Genomic DNA, 14,948 nt, shown 5'->3' on the forward strand with positions numbered 1-14,948 from the left:
TCTTTCAACTCCGGCGGGGCCATGCGATATGGCGGAATGGAAATAGGCAAAGTGCCTGGAGCCAAATCAATGCAAAAATCAATATCCATGTCGGGTGGCATCCCCAGCAGGTCTGCAGGAAACACCTCTGGAAACTCACGAACAACCAGCACCGAATCTATGGAAGGAACCTCCGCACTAGAATCGCGGACATAAGCCAAATAAGCTAGGCACCCCTTCTCGACCATATGCCGAGCCTTCACATAAGAGATAAGTCTGCTGGCAGAATGGTCAAGATTCCCTATCCACTCTAATCGAGGCAACCCCTGCAAGGCTAAGGTCATCGTCTTGGCGTGACAATCTAATATAGCATGATAAGGTGACAGCCAATCCATACCCAGTATGACATCAAAATCAACCATGTCAAGAAGTAGAAGATCTACACGAGTCTCAAGACTCCCAATGGTGACCACACATGAATGATAAATACGATCTACAACAATAGCATTTCCCACTGGTGTGGACACATACACAGGAGCACTCAAAGAATCACGGGGCACAACCAAATAGGAAGCAAAATAGGATGACACATAGGAGTAAGTAGATCTCGGATCAAATAGAACTGAAGCATCTCTACTGCAATCTGAAACAGTACCTGTGATAACAGCGTCAGATGACTCAGCCTCAGGCCTGGCTGGGAAAGCATAACACCGAGGCTGGTCCCCACCACCCTAAACTACGTCCCTGGGACGGCCTCTAACTGGCTGGTCTCCACCTCTAATGGCCTACCTCCACCTCTAACTGTCTAGCCCTACCTATGGCTGTCTGACCCCTGCCTCCGACTGGCTGAGTAGGTGGTGCAGCAATTGGTGCCGGAACCATGGCACGAGAACTCTAATGTTATGAGCTGCCCGTTGCTCGAGGGCAAAATCTAGCAATGTGTCTCGGATCACCACAAGTATAACATAGCCTCGGTTGCAGTGACTGGTGACTGTTGACCTTGAAACTGACTCTGTCGACCCGAGTAACCACCCTGATAACTTTGGAGTGGAGGTGCACTAATAGGAGTTGGTGGTGCACTGTAGGCTAGCTGGTCGGAATAATGCATTTGAGGGCCACGACTACCTGAGGCACCGTGGGATGCCTGGAGCGCTGAATGAAACGGCCTGGGAGGATGGACTCTACCAAAAGTACTCATGCCTCCAGATGAGGCACCGCTGAACTCACCGGAATGACGAGGCCTCTTATCAGACCCCTGACCTCTCTGAGTAAGAACCATTTCAACTCGTCTGGTGACATTAGCAGCCGCCTGAAAAGCAATCTCACTCCCAGTTTCTTTATCCATCTACAATCTGATAGGCTGAGCAAGTCCATCAATAAACCTCCTCACCCTCTCTCTCTCTCTCGGTGGGAAGCAGAAGAATGGCATGACCTGCCAAATCCACAAAACGGGTATCATACTGAATAACGGTCATACTGCCCTGCTGGAGACGCTCAAAATGACGGCGATGCTCCTCTCTCAATGTGATATGCTGAAACTTCTCTATGAAGATCTGAGAGAACTGGTCCCAAGTAAGAGCAGGCGACCCAGCTGGTCTGGTCAACAAGTAATTTCTCCACCATTTCTTGGAGGAACCAGTCATCTGAAATGCAGCAAAATCGACCCCATTATTCTCCACTATACCCATGTTTCGTAGAACCTCGTGACAACAGTCAGGATATTCCTGGGGGTCCTCTGAAAGAGCACCACTGAAGTGAACAGGAAAGAGCTTGGTAAACCTGTCCAATCTCCATAAAGCCTCAGAAGACATAGCTGGCCCATCTCCGACCTGTGCCGCAATAACCGGCTGAACTAATCCGACTGGCTGAGCTGCTGGAGCCTGATGCTGGGGAGCTATCTGCTCCGGAGTGGGAGTGGTAGGAGTCTGGGCTCCTCCTCCAGCCTGAGAGACTGCTAGTGCCATGGGAAATGCGCCAGTCTGGGCCACAGTCTCCATAACGCCCACCAAACGGACCAAAGTCCTGAAGTACTGGGGTGGCAATAAACCCCTCCGGAATCTGAGTTGGTCCAGGAACAGTTTGGGCTGGAACCTCCTCGTCAAGCTCTATCTGAGGCTCCACTGCTGGGGCTGCTGCTCGGGCCCTAGGCTGAGCCCTGCCCCTGTCTCGGCCTCTGGTACGGCCTCAGCCTCGACCTCTGCCCCGCGTAGAAGCTGTCACTGGAGGCTCTGGCTGCTGCTCAGCTGAGGAAGCGGTACGTGTTCTCGCCATCTGCGAGAGAATAAGAGTAGAAGAGTTTAATCAGTATTGAGAAAGCAAAATCGCACGACAGAGAAGAATAGAAGTGAAACTTGTTCCTAAACTTCATAGCCTCTGGAAGATAAGCACAGACGTCTCCGTACCGATCCTCCAGACTCTACTAAGCTTGCTCGTGAATCGTGAGACCTAGGAAACCTAGTGCTCTGATACCAACTATCTGAATGAAAGAAATAGTAGAATAGAAAAGATAGACGGGGACTTCAAGGTCTGTGAACGCCGACAGATCTACCTTGAGTCTCCGGACAGCGAACCAATAGCAGAATCTCGATCAACCCGAGCCGGTATCAAAATCTACACAGAAAGTGCAGAATGCAGTATCAGTGAAACCGACCCCATGTACTGGTAAGTGTCAAGCCTAACCTCGACGAAGTAGTGACGAGACTAAGGCAAGGCACCAATAAATTAACTTATACAATTTAACAATGTATATACACATAACAGAAATGAAGAACTAAACAGAAAATGTCGGGAGGGGAACATACTGAGGGGAATACAAGATAAAAGACTACTACAGAATGATCACCGGAGCACAATATACCATGAATCAACAGGACTAGTGAATACAGTAAGGAAAAATGTACGGCATCACCCTTCGTGCTTTTACTCTCAATCTCACCATAAAATTAATAGAAACAGCACGACATCACCCTTCGTGCATTAACTCGCATATCTTGGCATGGCATCACCCTTCGTGGATTAACACTCACGATATGGCACGGTATCACCCTTCGTGCATTAACACTCACAATATAGCACGGCATCACCCTTCGTGCATTAACACTCACAATATGGCATGGCATCACCCTTCGTGCATTAACACTCACAATATATCATGGCATCACCCTTCGTGCATTAACACTCTCCCTTACCATAATGCAATACATAAATATCAACAGGGAGATAGAATAGCAAGTACAAACATTACGTCAACATTTGGTTCCATAACATCAATCTCAACTTTGAAATAAAAACTCAATTATCACCAGAAGCTCCGTAAATATGATAAGAACGATAAATTGAACAACACTAGTATAACACATCGCAATTAGGCATAGGAATGAGACAATATAAGAAAAACTGAGAAACATGGAAAACAGGTAAATTGGCAGCGCATAAGTACTCGTCACCTCACATATACGCCGCTCACATGAATTTCACTTAGCAAGTAATCTAAGGTTCCTAATTCCCTCAAGTCAGGGTTAGACACAACACTTACCTTGCTCCGAAGACCACTTAATTCTCAATCATAGCTTTTCCTTTGGAATTCACCTCCAAACCACTCGTATCTATTCAAAAATGACTCAATAATATCAAATTTTGCTAAAGGAATCAATTACATTGCATAAATTTAGATTGCCTAAATTTTCCTCCAAAAAGTCGAAAATCGACCCCGGGCTCGCTTGGTCAAAACCCGAGGTTCGGACCAAATTCCATTTACCCATTCACCCCCGATCCTGAATATATAATTGGTTTTGGAATCCGACCTCAAATTGAGGTCTAAATCCCCAAATTTCCAAAATCCCTAGTTTCTACCCAAAACCCCTAATTCTACCATGAAAACCTTAAATTTTTGGTTGAAATCTTGTAAAATGTAGTGAAAGATTGAAAGAAACCAGCTTAGAATCACTTACCTATGATTTGGGGAAGAGATGGCCTTTGGAAAATCGCCCCTTGTGTTTTAGGTCTTGAAAATTTGGGAAATGAATGAAAATTCCCGTCCAAAAGTCATTTTGCTTAGCTGCAGACGTCGCATTTGCGACCTGAGCTTCACAAATGCGAAGCTCACAATTGCGAAGAGGCTATCGCAATTGCGAAGCCTTCACAATCCTGCTGCCCTTCGCAAATGCGAGGAAAATGTCGCAATTGCGATCACTGACCTCGCAAATGCAGACAAAAGATCGCATTTGCGATCCATACCCCTCCCAGACTCCCTTCGCAAATGCGAAGAAAAGTTCGAAATTGCGAACACAGGCTGGCCCAGCTTCTCTTCGCATTTGCGATGAGAAGTTCGCAAATGCGACCTCAATAGTGATCTCAAATGCTAACCCTGACCTCGCATTTGCGAGGTCTGAGGCCTGCAATACAGCTGAAGCACACTAGCTATGTTTCTAAGTCTAAATCACTTCGTAGCCTATCCAAAACTCACCCGAGCCCTCGGGCTCCAAACCAAAAATACACACAAGTCTAAAAATATCATACGAACTTGCTTGCATGAGCAAATCGCCAAAATAACACCTAGAAGTACGAATTTAGTACCAAATCAAATGAAATTCTCAATAACACTTTAAAAAAATTTATTTTCTCAACTGGACGTCTGAATCACGTCAAATCAACTCCGTTTCTCACCACATTTCACAGACAAGTCTTAAATATCATAATGAACCTGTACCGGGCTCCGGAACTAAAATACGGACCCGATACTAATAATTCCAATTATCAATCAATTCTTAAAAATAAATAATTTCCAGACTTTTAATTTTCTTCAAAAATTCATAACTCAAGCTAGGGACCTCGGAATTCAATTTCGGGCATACGCTAAGGTCCCATAATTCGATACGGACCTACTGAGACCATCAAAACATAGATCCGGGCCCGTTTATCAAAAATGTTGACCGAATTCAACTAAAATCAACTTTTAAGGTAAAAATTCTTATTTTATTTAGTTTTCAACATAAAAGCTTTCCGGAAACCTGTCCGGACTACGCACGCAAATTGAGGAGGGTAAAAATGAGATTTTTAAGGCTTAAGAGAGGAGATTCATGCTCTAAAATATAAAATGACCTTTTGGGTCATCACAGGATGCTTAACGGAATGAACTTGGACTTAGAGGAATTTTTGGAGTTGTTGGTTCAAGTGTTTTCGTACCTGCGGTGGGGAGTCCGCAGGTGCGGTCTCACAGAAGTGAGGCTAGGATCCAGGTGTGAGCTATCAGCCTCGGGATTAGTGCGTGCTACTTATTTTAGGAGACTTCAAGGTACTACTGCTTGCGTCCGCAGATCTTCGGAGTCCCCTTGTACTCCCTCGCCTAGAGACTTTCTTTATTATCTTCAGACTTTTGTATAGAGCTACATAGATTATAGCAGCTTGTGACTTAGTGATATTCCGGGTCTTGGGAAGTTATTTTGTATATGCTGTTTATCTTTAAAATGCTGTGTTTTCTTTATATTTCTCGTAATATTAGGCTAACCTAGTCGTAAAGACTAAGTGTCATCACGACACCTTACAGAGGGCTAATTTGGGTCGTGACAAGTTAGTATCAGAGCACTAGGTTCATAGGAGTCACTGGTCACAAGCCGGTTTATTAGAGTCTCGCGGATCGGTGCGGAGACTTCCGTACTTATCTTCGGGAGGATATAAATTGTTAAGAACAATCATATTCCTTTGATTTCCTTGTCGTGCGAGTTATTGACATCAAAATTCTAAAACTCTATTATATTCTCTCTCACAGATGGTGAGGACCCGTACCGGTCGGACCGACGATCAGGAACCCGAGCCCCCTGTCAGAGCCGCCAGAGGTTGGGATCGGGGTAGAGGATGACCACGCGGTGCAGCCCGAGCACCTGCGAGAGCTGCGTCAGAGGAGCCCCCAGCAGCTCCAGCTGGAGGGCCAACACCAGAGATCCCTGTTACTAATCCAGCCCTCCAGGAGACTTTAGCACAATTCTTGAGCATGTTCAGCACTCTGGCTCAGGCTGGATTATTTTCGATAGCTCCCGCTACATCTCAGGCCGGGGGAGGGGCACAGACTTCCGCATCCTGCACTCCTGAGCAGAGGTCCAGGTTGATCAGGCCCCAGAGTATATTCCTATGCCCCTAGTGGCTCCGGTTCAGCATTAGATCAGGGTAGCTGCTTCTGAGGCAGAGCAGCTCAACTTGAGAGGTACAAGAAGTACCACCCACCAACTTTCAGTGGACTAGCTTCAGATAATGCTCTAGGTTTTCTTGAGGAGTGTCATCGCATTCTCCGCACTATGGGCATTGTGGAGACGAGTGGGGTTTCTTTCACCGCTTTCCAGCTGAGGGGAGCAGCATATCAGTGGTGGCGTGCCTATGAATTGAGTAGTCCAGACGAGGCAGCCTCACTCACTTGGGCTCAGTTTTTAGAGATGTTCTTGCGTGAGTATATTCCTCAGAGCCTCAGGGATGCTTGGCACGTAGAGTTTGAGCAGTTGAGTCAGGGTGCTATGACTGTGTTGGAGTATGCAGTCTGTTTCAGTAAGTTAGCTTGCCATGCACCAGCTCTAGTTGCTACAGTCAGAGAGAGAGGTTCGTCGCTTCATTGAGGGACTCCACCCCAGTATTCGGACCAGTATGGCCAGGGAGTTGGAGATGGACATCATTTATCAGCAGGCAGTGAGCATTGCCAGGAGAGTGGAGGGCTTGTTCGCCCGGGACCGAGAGGAGAGAGAGGCCAAAAAGTCTCGAGAGACTGGTCATTATTCAGGGGCTCGTGCACCAGCAGCACTCTATGGTAGGGGTTTTGTGAGTCGCCCTATTCATTCAGCTCTTTCAACAGCCAGCGGTGTTCCAGCTCCTCCTAGACCTCAGGAGCCCTATTATGCACCGACAGTATCCAGTATGCCTCCTACTCGAGGTGCTATTACCGGCCAGTCCAGCAGGCTAGGTCCGAGTCAGTCTCAGTCTTCGCATCCTCCGAGAGGTTATTTTGAGTGTGACACTCGTCACCTAGTTAGAGATTTCCCAGAGCCAGGAGGGGTGAACCTTCACAGACTTATCAGACTCCACGTGCTCCACCGGGTCCTCTGGCCATTCTTCCAGCACCAGCTGCCACCCCACCTCCTCAGCCAGCTCGAGGTGGAGGTTGGGGAGGTTGAGGTCGCCCTAGAGGGGGAGGCCAGGCCAGGTACTATGCCCTTCCAACCCGTTCAAAGGTTGTTGCTTCAGATTCAGTCATCACAGGTACCGTCCCTATCTATCATAGGGATGCATCAGTATTATTTGATCCAGGCTCTACGTATTCATATGTGTCTTCTTATTTTGCTCCACATTTGGGGATATCTCGGGACTCTTTGAGTTCCCCTATTTATGTATCTACTCCCGTGGGATATTCTCTCGTTGTGGACCGCGTATATCGGTGTTTGATTGCTCTTAGTGGTTTTGAGACCAGAGCCGATTTGTTATTACTCAGTATGGTATATTGTGATGTTATTTTGGGCATGGACCGGTTGTCTCTCCATTATGCTATTCTTGATTTTCACGCTAAGACCGTGATGCTGGCTATGCTAGGTTTGCCGAGATTAGAGTGGAGAGGTACCTTAGAGTATACTCCCTGCAGGGTCATTTTATTTCTTAGGGCTCAGCGAATGGTTGAGAAGGGGTGTGATGTGTATTTGGCCTATGTGAGAGATGTCAGTATTGATACCCCTACAGTTGAGTCAGTTCCAGTAGTGAAGGACTTTCCAGATATGTTTCCAGTTGATCTTCTGGGCATGCCGCCCGACAGAGATATTGATTTCGGCATTGATTTGTTGCCGGGCACTCAGCCCATATCTATTCCTCCTTACCATATGGCTCCTCCTGAGTTGAAAGAGTTGAAGGAGCAGTTGTAGGAGTTGCTTGATAAGGGTTTCATCAGGCCTAGTGTATCACATTGGGGTGCTCCAGTCTTATTTGTGAACAAGGTGGGTTGCTCTGATAGTAAGAACCCTCCACTTCCAACCAAGAGGTTGTGAGTTCGAGTCACCCCAAGAGCAAGGTGGGGAGTTCTTGGAGGAAAGGATGTCGAGGGTCTATTAGAAATAGCCTCTCTACCCCAGGGTAGGGGTAAGGTCTGCGTACACACTACCCTCCCCAGACCCCACTAGTGGGATTATACTGGGTTGTTGTTGTTGTTGTAAGAAGGATGGTTCTATGTGTATGTGTATTGATTATCGGCAGTTGAACAAGGTTACAGTGAAGAACAGGTATCCTTTGCCTCGCATTGATGATTAATTTGATCAGTTACAGGGTGCCAGGGTATTTTCCAAGATTGACTTGTGTTCTGGCTATCATCTGTTGAAGATTCGAGAGCCCTACATCCCGAAGACTGCTTTCAGGACCAGATATGGTCACTATGAGTTTCTTGTCATGTTATTTGGGCTGACCAATGCCCCAGCAGCCTTTATGCATTTGATGCACAGTGTGTTCCGGCCTTATCTTGATTCTTTCATCATTGTGTTTATTGATGACATCCTGGTATATTCCCGGTCTCGGGAAGATCATGAGCAGCACCTGAGGACTGTGCTTCAGATTTTGAGGGAGAAGAAATTGTATGCAAAATTTTCTAAGTGTGAATTCTGGCTTGATTCAATGGCATTCTTAGGCCACATAGTGTCTTGTTAGGGATCAAGGTAGATCCAAAGAAGGTGGAGGCAGTTTAGAGTTGGCCCAGACCGTCATCAGCTACGGAGATTTTCAGTTTCCTTGGTTTGGCGGGGTATTACCGTCGCTTTGTGGGGGAATTTTCATCCATTGCAGCACCTATGACCAGGCTGACCCAGAAGGGTGCTCCATTCAGGTGGACCAAGGAGTGTGAGGAGAGCTTTCAGAAACTCAAGACAGCTTTGACCACAGCCCCAGTATTAGTATTGCCTACAGGTTCGGGGTCCTACACTGTCTACTGTGATTCCTCGAGAACTGGCCTTAGAGCGGCATTGATGTAGGATGGTAGGGTGATTGCCTACGCGTCTAGACAGTTAAAGGTTTATGATAAGAATTATCCGGTCCATGATCTCGAGTTAGCAGCTATTGTTCACGCCCTGAAGATCTGGCGTCATTATTTTTACGGTGTTCCTTGTGAGATCTACACTGATCACCCGAGTTTGCAGCACTTGCTCAGGCAGAAGGACCTTAATTTGCATCAGCGGAGGTGGTTGGAGCTACTTAAAGACTATTATATCACTATATTGTACCACCCGGGGAAGGCCAATGTAGTGCCCGACGCCTTGAGTCGCCGGGCAGAGAGTTTGGGGAGTCTGGCATATCTTCCGGCAGCTGAGAGGCCCATAGCCTTGGATGTTCAGGCCTTAGCCAGTCAGTTCGTGAGGTTGGATATTTCAGAGCCTAGCCAGGTATTAGCTTGTGAGGTTGGATGAATCTCATCTTCTAGTTCTTCAGGACAGAGTTCGGCGAGGTGATGCCAAAGATGTGACTATTAGTGATGACGGTGTGATGAGGATGCAGGGCCGGATCTGTGTGCCCAATGTAGATGGGCTTCGGGAGTTGATTCACGAGGAGGCCCACAGCTCGCGGTAATCCATTCATCCCGGTGCCGCGAAGATGTACCAGGATTTGAGACAGCACTACTGGTGGAGGAGGATGAAGAAGGATATAATTGGGTTTGTGGTCAAGTGTCTCAACTCTCAGCATGTCAAATATGAGCACCAGAGGCCGGGTGGATTACTTCAGAGGTTAGAGATCCCATAGTGGAAGTGGGAGCGGATCACCATGGACTTTGTAGTTGGACTTCCATGGACTTTGAGAAGGTTCGATGCTATTTGGGTGATCGTGGATCGGCTGACCAAGTTAGCTCATTTTATTCCAGTATTGACCACTTATTCTTCTGAGAGGTTGGCTGAGATTTATATCGGAGAGATTGTCCGCCTTCACAGGTATTCCAGTATCCATCATTTCAGACAGAGGTACACAGTTCACATACCGATTTTGGAGAGCCGTACAGCAGGAGTTGGGTACTAGGATGGAGTTGAGCATAGCCTTTCACCCTCATACGGACGGGCAGTCCGAGAGCACAATTCAGATTCTTGAGGATATGCTCTGTGCCTATGTGATGGAGTTCGGAGTGCCATGGGACCAATACTTGCCACTTGCAGAGTTCGCTTACAACAACAGTTACCAGTCCAGCATTCAGATGGAACCGTATGAGGCTTTGTATGGTAGGCGGTGCCAGTCCCCAGTGGGATGATTTGAGCCAGGCGAGGCCCGATTGTTGGGTACAGATTTGGTCCAGGATGCCCTGAATAAGGTGAAGGTGATTCAGGAGAGACTTCGCACAGCCTAGTCCAGGCATAAGAGTTATGCAGACCGGAAGGATCGTGATTTGGCATTTATGGTGGGTGAGCGGGTTTTGCTTCGGGTATCGCCTATGAAGGGCGTCATGAGGTTTGGGAAGAAGGGCAAGCTAAGCCCGAGGTTCATTGGTCCTTTTGAGATATTGCGGCGAGTTGTGGAGGTTGCTTATGAGCTTGCCTTACCTCCCAGCCTAACAAGAGTTCACCCGGTATTCCACGTGTCTATGCTCCGGAAGTATCACGGTGATCCGACTCATGTATTGGATTTCAGCTCAGTCCAGTTGAACAAGGATCTATCTTATATTGAGGAGCCAGTAGCCATTTTGGGCAGGCAGGTCAGAAAGCTCAGGTCAAAGAATATTGCATCAGTAAAGGTCCAGTGGAGGGGTCAACCGGTCGAGGAGGCGACTTGGGAGACCGAGCAGGATATGCACAGCCAGTGCCCTCATCTTTTCATAGTTTCAGGTATGTCTTTATACTCGTTCGAGGACGAATGATTGTTTTAAGAGGGGGAGGATGTAACGACTCGGCTGGTCATTTTGAGAATTAGAGCCCTGATCCCCTAATATCTGCTTTCCCCATATTTGTTTCTGCTTTTGGGACTTGCCGGAGTGATTGGTTATGGAATTTAGAGAGTTTTGGGACACTTAGTCCCTAGTTATGAGTTTAAGCCTTAGAGTTTGGACCGTAGTCAGAACTGTTTGAAGACGGATCCGGAATAGAATTCTGTTGACTCTGTTAGTTCCGTTGAGTGATTTTGGGTTTAGGAGCGCGTCCGTAATGTGTTTTGGAGGTCTGTAGTAGATTTAGGCTTGAATTGGCGAAAGTTAGTTTTTCGGTGATTTCGGCTGATAGTGAAAATTTTGATATTGAGCTCGGAATGGAATTCCAAAAGTGGTTGTAGGTTTGTAGTGTCATTTGTGGCCTGTGTGTAAAATTTGAGGTCATTTGGACTAGATTTGACGTGTTTCGACGTCGTTTGTAGAATTTGGAAAATTTTAAATTCTTATGCTTGAATCCATGCTTAATTCATGATTTTGTTGTTGTTAGATGTGGTTTGAAGGCTCGACTAAGTTTGTATGGTGTTTTAGGATTAGTTGGTATGTTTGGTTGAGGTCCCGGGGGCCTCGGGTGTGTTTCGGATGCTTAACGAAGTGAAAGCTTGGACTTAGAGGAATTTTTTATTTTGCTGGTTCTGGTGTTTTCGCACCTGCGGTAGGGAGTCCGCAGGTGCGGCCTCGCAGAAGAGAGGCTTGGATCGCAGGTGAGATTTTAGGTCGGGGTTAGTACGTGCTGCTGATTTTAGGAGACTTCAAGGTACTACTACTTGCGTCCGCAGATCTTCGGAGTCCCCTTCTACTCCCTCGCCTAGAGACTTTCTTTATTATCTTCAGACTTTTGTATAGAGATACATAGATTATAGCAGCTTGTGACTTAGTGATATTCCGGGTCTTTGGAAGTTATTTTGTATATGCTGTTTATCTTTAAAATGTTGCGTTTTCTTTATATTTCTCGTAATATTAGGCTTACCTAGTCGTAAAGACTAGGTGCCATCACGACACCTTACGGAGGGCTAATTTGGGTTGTGACAAATACACAAGGCCTCTTACACAGAACGTCGTCCTCAGGTGACACTAAAGAAAATGCCATCTTACTCTGAACACCTGCTCATCCGAGCTCGTGACATTCTAATCAACACCGAACCGCAACCTTGATCCTCAACTTCCAATTACCATGCCGCTCACTGCACCTATCATGCCGCTCACTGCACCTATCATGCCGCTAGGCAAGAATACTACAGTTCATCATAACTCCCGAACTACCAGTAGAATAACATTTCATTGGCTAGAAACCTTTCACTTAGCTCATTTCTGAAGAACCAATGCAACACTCAACTGAATTGCCAAACCGCAGAAAAATACAAACCTCAAGTTGTGATCTAAACCGTAATAACTCTTTAGGAATCCATTTGCACTACAAGGTCATTTGAATCAAATACATCCCAAATCAATCAAGTTGTGGTGGCACTCAAGCCCACGCGTACAACCACAAACCACTTGTATAACTTCACGTTTAAGGAGTTGATCACTGCCATAGCCATGCTGATTCAACCATTACTAACTAACCCAATTCCTTTAAATTTACCCTTGACTTGCCTGGGAGATAATAGCAACTCCATTCAAAACATAACAAACTAAATCTTCACTCACACCGAGTGACCCGCATCACGAGACCACATCGTCTCCATACTCATGAATCATCTTATACCTTCATCATGCACACAATGGCACCTCCAACTGGTATGCCCATTCCATAAGACTTCCCACAAATCTGAAATTGTTTCTTCCTTTTCTCCAATACTGCACCGCTTAGCTGGTGACAACATAGAACACTCCAAGTCTTGTTCGCAATCCACTGCAAAACTCGATCCTTAACCACACAACGGACCCGAAATCCTTAAGTACTGGACTTAAATTCTTGAACTCACTGGACCATTGTTAAGAGTCACCCACTCTGACTCGGTCTCAAATATAACCAAACTTCATTGCTCTGCTAGCACATGAATACCCTCTCAAAGAAGCAACCGGCTGAATTCTTTTCCTTCCACATTACATCCACAAGAAGTATAAACTCCGAGTCTTCCCAAATCATTCACATTAATCGCTAAGGTGAAGTATAACACCCATTCATCGAGTTCCTTGTTCGAATTACCCCTGACATTTCCTTTTCCTTAGTCATAATTAATCCTCCAGCATATCGATAACCATAAACCGCACAAGCAGACAATGATGCGGTCCAATCGTAACAGGTGGGGCTCCCCCACTTAGCTTTTAAGCTATAATCGCATAATGTTAAGCCCACAATGATTCCTTCTTCTCGATCACCATGACCTCGCAACGTTAACCCGCCAAATTTCTCTTAGTGTTTTGTTAAATCGCTTCATGAACATTCTGAATCATCAGCCACAATCTCATATCCGACCTCTTTCCACGACATTGTATACGTTTGTTCCTTCCCCATTAACATCAACTGAGAGTGCAACAATATCATCCGAACTCAAGTCATATCGCATCTGAAATGATAGTCAAATATTCACACCCATCTTCATCCCAAGCAAACTCCTTTCTGCCATATTCACTCTTTCTCCGTACGGTAACCATTATTCCAAGAAAATACGTATACCGAATCACCTTCCATCATGATTCTCAAACCGTTCTACACTTTCTGAAGGTATGTGGATATGATTACCATAGAATCCATATGCTACTCTACCTCTCCCACTTTGGTCAAACCATCTTCTTTAAGCAACTTCATGACTTCCGCTTCTCCTACTTGACCTACCAGTAATTCCATCACCGCAAAGCACCTCCCACATATCCTTCCTCATTCTTCGTTACCCAATTGTTGCATTGAATCAAAATTCATCTTTGTAGCACCTAAGCTAACAAATTGCTACCAACTCTAAATCTCTTCGAATATCATCTCTCTCGAGCCATCAACATTAGGAATACCAAATCGATTCTGAACCGCCGCACACCACTATCTCTGACAACCGCCCCTCAGGCACTATTTCATAACACCCTGCCCTGATGGCAAAATCAAGAAGACCATAGCACCGACGAACCTTAATACATTCAAACAAGGAAAATGACACCACATCACAGATAAATATTCCACCACACTCGAAAATACCAAATCTCGTTACTCCATCAACCCAACCTGAACATTCGTAGTCCGATCGCCTTTCCTTTGCTGGAATTAAATATTGAACCTCTGAATCACGCACTAAGATAAATCTCCTTTCAAGTCATTCATTGCGTCGACACATAAACGAGCACCCTACCATTACACCAACATCGTACAATAACAATACATGAACATCATAACAATTTGTGCATAACCTCAAAACCATAGGAAATATAGATGCTGAGCTGATACAATAGAATATCCTTCCGCAAGGCGGCGATAATAGCATGTCCGAACACGTAGGGAAAAGCATCTTGCACCACCTCTGTAGTACCACTACAACTCTTCGTTGCCCAATTGATATGAGCACTCAACATCGTATAAGAATGATTAGGAAGGAAATAAAGGCACAAGCCTCAATGGAATCAAACCGCACGATGAGGAAATCAAGAAGGGAAGTGCTCTGAACAGCCTTGTAGCCTCTCCAAGATAAGTACAAACGTCTCCGTACCGATCCGCAAAACTCTACTAGACTCGCTCATGACTCGTGAGATCTAAGTGAACCTAACGCTCTGATACCATGTTGTCACAACCCAAAATCCACTATGGATCATGATGGCACCTAACGTCGTCGTCGGGCAAGCCAACGGAGATTTATCAATTTAATTACCCATTTTAGTATTTTTGAAATCAAATTTTTTCCTTAATTAGACAGTATAGAATAGGATTTACAGAGTGAATGAAAATATCAGCACAAACCACAATAATGAATAACCTGAAAGAACCCCCAAAACCCGGTGTCATAAGTGCATGAGCATCAATTCGAAAATATGATAAAATACAACCTCTATCTGGAATACAAATTAGACAGGAGAATGTAAATAACTTTGATGGAGACTTTGTATGTTGCGGATTCGTAACATGGAATGCATCTCA

The sequence above is a fragment of the Nicotiana tabacum genome, chromosome 15, assembly GCF_000715075.1.
Source record: "Nicotiana tabacum cultivar K326 chromosome 15, ASM71507v2, whole genome shotgun sequence".
NCBI lineage: Eukaryota > Viridiplantae > Streptophyta > Magnoliopsida > Solanales > Solanaceae > Nicotiana > Nicotiana tabacum.